Source organism: Hemiscyllium ocellatum, chromosome 48 (genome assembly GCF_020745735.1).
Source record: "Hemiscyllium ocellatum isolate sHemOce1 chromosome 48, sHemOce1.pat.X.cur, whole genome shotgun sequence".
NCBI classification, from domain to species: Eukaryota; Metazoa; Chordata; class Chondrichthyes; order Orectolobiformes; family Hemiscylliidae; genus Hemiscyllium; species Hemiscyllium ocellatum.
Genome location: NC_083448.1, coordinates 17,030,690 through 17,039,713, shown reverse-complemented (window position 1 = coordinate 17,039,713; position 9,024 = coordinate 17,030,690).

The window sequence follows — 9,024 nt, the reverse complement described above, 5'->3', positions numbered from 1 at the left end:
GGGAACGGTATTTTATCTCACTGTCTATTAATTCCTGTGGGGATGGTCAGACCTCTCCTGAACAACCATGGGCCTGTCTCAGGGTGAAACTCATCAGCCTAGTCCATCCTTAATAAGGCAAAAACAAAAACAGAAATTGCTGGAAAAGCTCAGCAGGTCTGGTGACATCTGGGGAGAGAAATCCAAGTTTGTGTTTCGGGTGCAGTGAACCCTTCCTCCTCCCTAAAGATAGGTGGAGATTGGCTCTTGAGTTTAATGATCAGCCCTGGGTCCGTCCTGGTAGGTACTGTCCCATCTCCTTCACATTTCTATCATTTCAGACTGTTCTCTGAACATTGTGGGACATGTTGTGGGAGTGGAGTCCGATACATCAGGGACATTTAAGCGACTCTTGGATAAGCACAGGGATGATAATACAATGAAGGGTAAGTAGGTTAATCTGATCTTAGACCAGGATAAAAGGTCAGCATAACACCAAGGGCCGAAGGGCCTGTGCTGTACTGTCCTATGTTCTTCAGGAGAACAGTGAGGAACACTGATTATTTGCAACTGGTGGAAGTTTGAAGCAGACCCTCTTGGTTTGTGTCGAGTGTCAGAATGAGGGAAACTTAGCAGCACTGTGGAAGGAGTGACCCAGAGGAGGAGGACAGTGAATCATACCAATCATTGGGAAGTGATATTTAATATTTCAGCTCCTTTCCTGCCTCCCATCCAGGTAGCTGTTGAAACAGGGACAGCAGCATGGTGACTCAGGGGTTAGCACTACTGCCTGACAGTGCTAGGGACCTGCAATTGGTTCATCCTTGGGCTCCTCCCTGCTGGTTTGATGGCAATGTTGCAATTGGTCTTGAGAGCATTGCATTGTGTTTGAGTGGTGTTGTGTGCTACCTTGTGAGTGCAGCTGATGAATCTGGTGTTAATGGACCTCCTGATGTTTGAGCATATGTAGAATCACAGATATGTATAGGTTTATGCCCCTCATTATAAAATCATGAGGGGCATGGACAGGGTAAATAGGCAAAGTCTTTTCCCTGGGGTGGGGGATTCCTGAACTTGAGGGCATAGGTTTAGGGTGAGAGGGGAAAGATGTAAAAGAGACCTAAGGGGCAACTTTTTCACGCAGAAGGTGGTGTGTGTATGGAATGAGCTGCCAGAGGAAGTGGTGGAGGCTGCTACAATTACAGCATCTTAAAAGGCATCTGGATGGGGATATGAATAAGAAGTGTTGAGAGGGATATGGGACTGGCAAGTGGGACAAGATTGATTCCAGATATCTGTCCAGAAGTGTCAAGGCCAGTCCTCTGTCTCTGTTCAATCAACCCAAGAAGGAAAATTGGGAACTCTGTTTCTCTCTCCCTAGATGTTACTAGACTTATAGAATATCTCCAGCATTTTCTGTTTTTATTTCAGACTTAAACAATGTTGTATTTTAATCAAAAGAAACAACGATTTGGTTTAATGTTCACTCTGCTGCTGCTGCTGCTTGTGGTGTTCCTGCAGGAAGAGCTGCTGTCACACTCTGGCACACTCACGTGCCCTGTGCCCCCTTCACACATCCACCAACCATCCTCCAACACTGTGTGTGGGTCTGGCCTCACTGCTGCTTCCCGTCCTGCCCATGAAAGGAGCTCTGTAGCTTTCCGGCTGGAGTCAGATGGCTGAAATAATAACATTTTCTCTTTTAGATTCCCTTTGATCTATCAATTTCAAGTATTTCTACATTTATCCAATGATCTGTGATTGAAATTTTAACCCATGTTTTTGCACTGACATTTCAAAGGCTTCTATTTTATCCATTCGGTCACTCTCAATCTTTTTCATGAGTTACTTCTCTCTTTCTGAATGAACAGGGTTTGCAGATCGGATCTACATCCATTGTTTTCCCCTCTGGTCCTGTTTAAAATCACTTTAAGAGTTAAACTCGACCGTAGTCAATGAGCCGAAATGAACAGTCAGCTCGAGCTTGGAAATGATAATGTAGCTCTGGTTGGATATAATTTGGGAAGTTACACTCACTGACTTTGCACTTCCAGTCTTCTCATTGGCCAGGCGGGCATCATTGGTCACCTGACATGTCCATCCACATGATACATTGCCCTCTTTCCCCAGTGGGAAAGCTAACAAACACTTCTGTGTGTGACAGGATAACTCTCATCTGTCTGGGCAAAAGAAATCTCTCATACCTCCAACACAATTGTGATTTACACACAAACATATTCAAAAGAAACAAAGCAGATGTATTTTTTTTAAATGCCCCTGAATTCTGAGAATTCATATGCATTGACTTGTTCTGTTTAAACCAGCCAATGAACAATAATGTGGGTTTAAACCTGAAGTGTAGGGCAAGGCCCCACTGTGCACATCAATGAGGCTCAGGAGATCTCAACTGGACATCTTCCCTCTAAAGGGCTGTCCTCATCCAAAACCATTCTGTTAACCCATCGATCTGCATTTTGTTGCTTTTCATCTGTATCAAAGCAAACTGATCTTCTGCTTTCCAATCCTTTCTGCTTTGACATTTTCATTATAAATTTTCTTTGTATCCTTATTGGTAAGAACATCGATTGGGTTTTCATGAGCTCCATGGAAATAAAGGTTTGTGTTTATAATAGGCACTTTCCAGACCTCAAAACCAGTGTTATGAAGGTGTAATGGGTACTGTACCTTTTAAGAGAGTGGAAAAGCTCGCAAGGACTTAGAGAGGCACACAGAGTACTGGAAAATTTAAAATGTAACATTTGGTCAAACAGTTAGATTAGCCGGATTACAGAAGCAAATTCAAATTCGGCCAATCAGTTTATATTATGCCCCAAGATACCAAATTCCAATCAAGTTTCAATTTAGTATTTTGACAACATTAACACCAATGAAAGAACCCGATGCTTTTGGGTATAAGACTGGGAAAAATTGAACAGTTGGGGGAGAACTGCCAAGCCACCAACACATACAGACCGCCTGCAGAATAGCTGTCTTCAAGGTACCTTTGTCTATCAGCAACCTGTGAAACATAATCCCTTAGAAGAAAAGAAGACAGAGGAAGATACAAAGAAACAACTCAACAGCTGGCTGGTTTTAATTTGAATGTTTTGGTAATATTAATTGGTGGTTTTATCGGACCAGTATTGTATAAGGGAAAGTGGAAGATAGGTGAGAGGAAGGAGTTGTAAACAGCTGCTAGTTAATTATTCTCTGTTAGACTTTAAAAACAAATACAGTTGTTAGTATTTACTTTAGATAACAACTTTTGGGATAGTTCCTTGCTTCTTGAATTTTCACAGATTACCACACGGGGTAAATCTGTTCTATGATGCTGGATTAAATTAGCAGGGGGTGTAGACAAGTCCCATGGGCCAGATGGGATCTATCCTAGGATCCTCTGAGAAGCAAGGGAAGAGATTTTCGAGCCTTTGGCATTGATCTTCAAATCATCATTGTCTACAGGAATAGTGCCTGAGGACTGGAGGATAGCAAATTGGTTCCCTTGTTCAAAAAGGGTAGCAGAGACAATGCTAGTCATTACAGACCAGTGAGTCTCACTTCAGTTGTTGGTAAAGTGTTGGAAAAGGTTATAAGGGATAGGATTTATAACCATCTAGAAAATAATAATCTGATCAGGGACAGTCAGCACGGTTTTGTGAAGGGTAGGTCGTGCCTAATGAATCTTATTGAGTTTTTTGACAAAGTAACCAAACAGGTAGATGAGAGTAAACAGGTTGATGTGGGTCTATGGATTTCAGCAAGGCGTTCGATAAGGTTCCCACAGTAGGCTATTATACAAAATGTGGAGGAAATGGGATTGTGGGAGACATAGCAGTTTGGATCAGTAATTGGCTTGCTGAAAGAAAACAGAGGGTTGTAGTTGATGGAACATATTCATCTTGGTGTCCAGTTACTAGCGGTGGACCGCAAGGGTTGGTGTTGGGTCCACTGCTGTTCGTCATTTTTATAAATGACTTGGATGAGGGCTTAGAAGGGTGGGTTAGTAAATTTGCGGACGACACTGAGGTTGGTGGAGTTGTGGATCATGACAAAGGATGCAGTAGGTTGCAGAGAGACATAGATAGGATGCAGAGCTAGGCTGAGAGATGGAAAATGGAGTTTAATGTGGACAAGTGTGAGGTGATATACTTTGGCCGGAGTAATCGGAATGCAAAGTACTGGGCTAATGGTAAGATTCTTGGGAGTGCAGATGAGCAGAGAGATCTCGGTGTCCGTGTACACAGATCCCTGAAAGTTGCCACCCAGGTTGACAGGGTTGTTAAGAAGGCATACAATGTTTTGGCCTTTATTAATAGAGGGATTGAGTTCTGGAACCAGGAGGTAATGCTGCAGCTGTACAAAGCTCTGATACGGCCACACTTGGATTATTGTGTGCAGTTCTGGTCACCGCATTATCAGAAGGATGTGGAAGCTTTGGAGAGGGTGCAGAGGAGATTTACTAGGATGTTGCCTGGTACGGAAGGAATGTCTTATGAGGAAAGGCTGAGGGGCTTGAGGCTGTTCTCATTAAAGAGAAGGTTGGGAGGTGACTTAATAGAGACATACAAGATAATCAGAGGGTTAGATAGGGTGGACAGGGAGAGCCTTTTTCCAATTATGGGGACAGCAAACATGAGGGGACACAACTTTAAAGTGAGGGGAGACAGGTATAAGACAGATGTCAGAGGTAGTTTCTTTACTCAGAGAGTAGTAAGGGTATGGAATGCTTTGCCTGCAACGGTAGTAGATTTGCCAAGTTTAGGCACATTTAAGTCGTCATTGGACAGGCGTATGGACATACATGGAATAGTGTAGGTGGGATAGGCTTCAGATTAGTATGACAGGGCGGCGCAACATCGAGGGCCGAAGGGCCTGTACTGCGCTGGAATGTTCCATGTTCCATGTTCTGTGTCGTAACACCAGTGAAATACTTCTGAAATGTAGTCCACTGTCATAAGGTAGGAAACATTGGTAAAGCCAGGAAAGAGGAACGAGAATGGTTTGAAGTTATGACAAAAGGCTCACAGAATTTGTCTTATTTCTTTAAAGCCAAGGAATTAGAGAAATGACTTGATCCAGTTCTTTAAAAATCCAGAGAGGTGAAGGTGACACGAACTGAGTGACTCGATATAATTTATAATTGTGTGCTCAGAACATGGAGAAGATTAAAGTCACCCACACTGAAAAGAACTAAAGATGTGAAGGACCTTCTTTCGCAAAGATAGTCAATAAAATGGAAATGAAACAAAAAAGGAACAACCACTTTCATCCTCCGTATGAGTGGGTGACATTGGCTCTTGAGATTTGCCTTGAAATGTCAGTGAAATTTGAACTCTCTTTTCACCCCCTGTCTGAAAACCATTCACTCGAAACCCTTCAAAATTGGAACACTTCAATTGAATTGCCTCTTATCGTTCACTGCTCTGAGGAAAATTATCTCATTTCTTCATTCTCTCCATGTTACTGAACTCCCTTCAATCTGTGACCATTCCAGCTTGTCTATTTATTAAATAAGTCACTGAGTCCTGGGGTTTGCTTTCTCCTGTTATCAGAATTGTCCATTACCAGCCTGGGTCCAGTTTCTGTAAAAGGTTTGCACCGTAGGGAGAGGTTGAATAGGCGAGGGCTATTTTCCCCGGAGAGTCAGAGGTTGAGAGTGACCTGAGAGGAAGTTTATAAAATCATGAGGGGTATGGAAAAGGTGGATAGTCAAGGTCTTTTCCCTGGGGAGGGGAGTTCAAAATCAGAAGATATAGGTCTAAGGTGAGAGGGGAAAGATTTTAAAAGGGACCTAAGGGGAAACTTTTTCACTCAGAGGATGGTACATGTTTGGAATGAGCTGCCAGAGGAAGTGGTGGAGTCTGGTACAATTACAACATTTAAAAGGCATCTGGGAAGATAACAAAAATGTAACTGAAGAAGCTGTACCAAGGTAACTTTGGATTTAAGATGGAGGTGTAAGTGGCAACTGATATACTTTTAACTGTATTCATTTGCATACACGTGACAACTCTTAGAACACTGGGTAAACCCCTCTGCTAATTTAAACCCAACACACAGCTGCTCACCATGTGCCGAAATGTGTTAAATTTCGACAGGCAAAGATCTATCCCAGAGGTCACTATTTCAAGTAAAAATGAACTATTTTATTCTTTCCATCCAACAGAGAACATTAAACCATAATTATTTACAACTCCTTCCTCTTAAAGTTATCTTTTGCCTCCCACTCAACAACACCAGTCCAATTTTTAAACAACCTAGAATAAGATTTACAAACAAAAAAAATCACATTTCAAAACCAGTCAGCTTTGTTGATTCTCCTTTGGAGATTTTCCTTTGGAGACTTTTCTCTGGGTCGGTGTTCTGCTGCACAAATTTCTTATGGACAGGTACCTTTCAGAGAGCTCTTCAGCTAACAGTCTATACTTGTTGGTGTTCTTGGTAGCTTTTCCCTCTAACTGTTCAAAATGTCTCGTTTTATACCCCCAAAACATTGGATTATTTCATTGGTTTCATGTCATCAATTCAAATTTGATTAGAGTTTGCTATCCTTGGTTTCCTCCGAGTGCTCTGGTTTCCTCCCACAGTGCAAAGATGTGCAGGTTAGGTCAATTGGCCATGCTAAATTGTCCTTACCGTTGAGGGATGTGTAGGTCAGGTGTATTAGTCAGGAGAAATGTTGAGTAACAGGGTTAGGGGAATGGGTCTGGGTGGGTTATTCTTCGGAGGGTCAGTGTGGACTTGTTGGGTCGAAGGGCCTGTTTCCACACTGTGGGCATTCTAGAATTTGACAATTTAAACTGATTGGCCAGGTTCGAATTTGTTGTGTACCACGGCAACTCAGCTGCACCTTTGGGTTCGCAGTCAAATATTACACTTTTGATTCTTTCAATCCACTCTATTTCAGCTTTCAGTCTCTCTTACAGGTACATGACACACCTCTACCTTTGTAACACAGTGAAGCTAATTCAATGCATAGGAAGGGTGGGGAGGGATATGGGTCAAATGCTGGCATATGGGACTAGAGGAGGTGAGAATATCTGGTGGCCATGGGCAAGTTGGATCGAAGGATCTGCCTCTGTGCTGTACATCTCTACGATTCCCATATCTTTTGCCCCAACCTCTCAAACACAAAGCTTTATATTCCCATGTAAATCTTCGAGTAAAAACTTCCTCCAAACTAAAGTAACTTCTCTTTTCAATCCTCCCACTTCCTCCAAACTAAAGTAACTTCTCTTTTCAATCCTCCCACTTCCTCCAAACTAAAGGAGTTGCCATGGGCACCTGCATGGGCCCCAGCTATGCCTGCCTCTTTGTAGGATATGTGGAACAGTCCATCTTCCGCAACTACACTGGCACCACCCCCCACCTTTTCCTCCGCTACATCGATGACTGTATCGGCGCTGCCTCGTGCTCCCACGAGGAGGTTGAACAGTTCATCAACTTTACTAACACCTTCCATCCCGACCTGAAATTCACCTGGACTGTCTCAGACTCCTCCCTCCCCTTCCTAGACCTTTCCATTTCCATCTCGGGCGACCGACTCAACACAGACATCTATTATAAACCGACTGACTCCCACAGCTACCTGGACTACACCTCCTCCCACCCTGCCCCCTGTAAAAACGCCATCCCATATTCCCAATTCCTTCGTCTCCGCCGCATCTGCTCCCAGGAGGACCAATTCCAACACCGCACAGCCCAGATGGCCTCCTTCTTCAAGGACCGCAGATTCCCCCCAGACGTGATCGACGATGCCCTCCACCGCATCTCCTCCACTTCCCGCTCCTCCGCCCTTGAGCCCCGCTCCTCCAACCGCCACCAAGACAGAACCCCACTGGTTCTCACCTACCACCCCACCAACCTCCGCATACAACATATCATCCGCCGTCATTTCCGCCACCTCCAAACGGACCCCACCACCAAGGATATATTTCCCTCCCCTCCCCTATCAGCGTTCCGCAAGGACCACTCCCTTCGTGAATCCCTCGTCAGATCCACACCCCCCACCAACCCAACCTCCACCCCCGGCACCTTCCCCTGCAACCGCAGGAAATGTAAAACTTGCGCCCACACCTCCACACTCACTTCCCTCCAAGGCCCCAAGGGATCCTTCCATATCCGCCACAAGTTCACCTGTACCTCCACACACATCATCTATTGCATCCGTTGCACCCGATGTGGCCTCCTCTACATTGGGGAGACGGGCCGCTTACTTGCGGAACGCTTCAGAGAACACCTCCGGGCCGCCCGGACCAACCAACCCAACCACCCCATGGCTCAACACTTTAACTCTCCCTCCCACTCCACCGAAGACATGCAGGTCCTTGGACTCCTCCACCGGCAGAACGTAACAACACGACGGCTGGAGGAGGAGCGCCTCATCTTCCGCCTGGGAACCCTCCAACCACAAGGTTGGAATTCAGATTTCTCCAGTTTCCTCATCTCCCCTCCCCCCACCTTGTCTCAGTCGGTTCCCTCAACTCAGCACCGCCCTCCTAACCTGCAATCTTCTTCCTGACCTCTCCGCCCCCACCCCACTCTGGCCTATCACCCTCACCTTGACCTCCTTCCACCTATCCCACCTCCATCGCCCCTCCCCCAAGTCCCTCCTCCCTTTTATCTCAGCCGGCTTGGCTCTCTCTCTTATTCCTGATGAAGGGCTTATGCTCGAAACGTCGAATTCTCTATTCCTGAGATGCTGCCTGGCCTGCTGTGCTTTGACCAGCAACACATTTGCAGCTGTTTATATTCCCATGGTCTTTTATTACACATTGGAGAAAGTGCCAAAGTCAAGGGGGTGATGCTGGAAAAGCACAGCCAGATCAGGCAGCATCCTGCCAATCAGCATGCAGCAACTAGCCCCGCCCCATCGACACCAGGCCCCGCCCCAAGATCCATTGTCTGAGCCGTGGTCCCGCCCCCCCGCCCCGCGGGGTGACGGGCAGCCGGTCGGACCAATCAACGAGCGGCGGCGGCGTCGTCACGCGGACGGGGGTGACGTCGCGGATGAGGAGACGGTCGGGGAAAGGGGCGGGGTTCAGT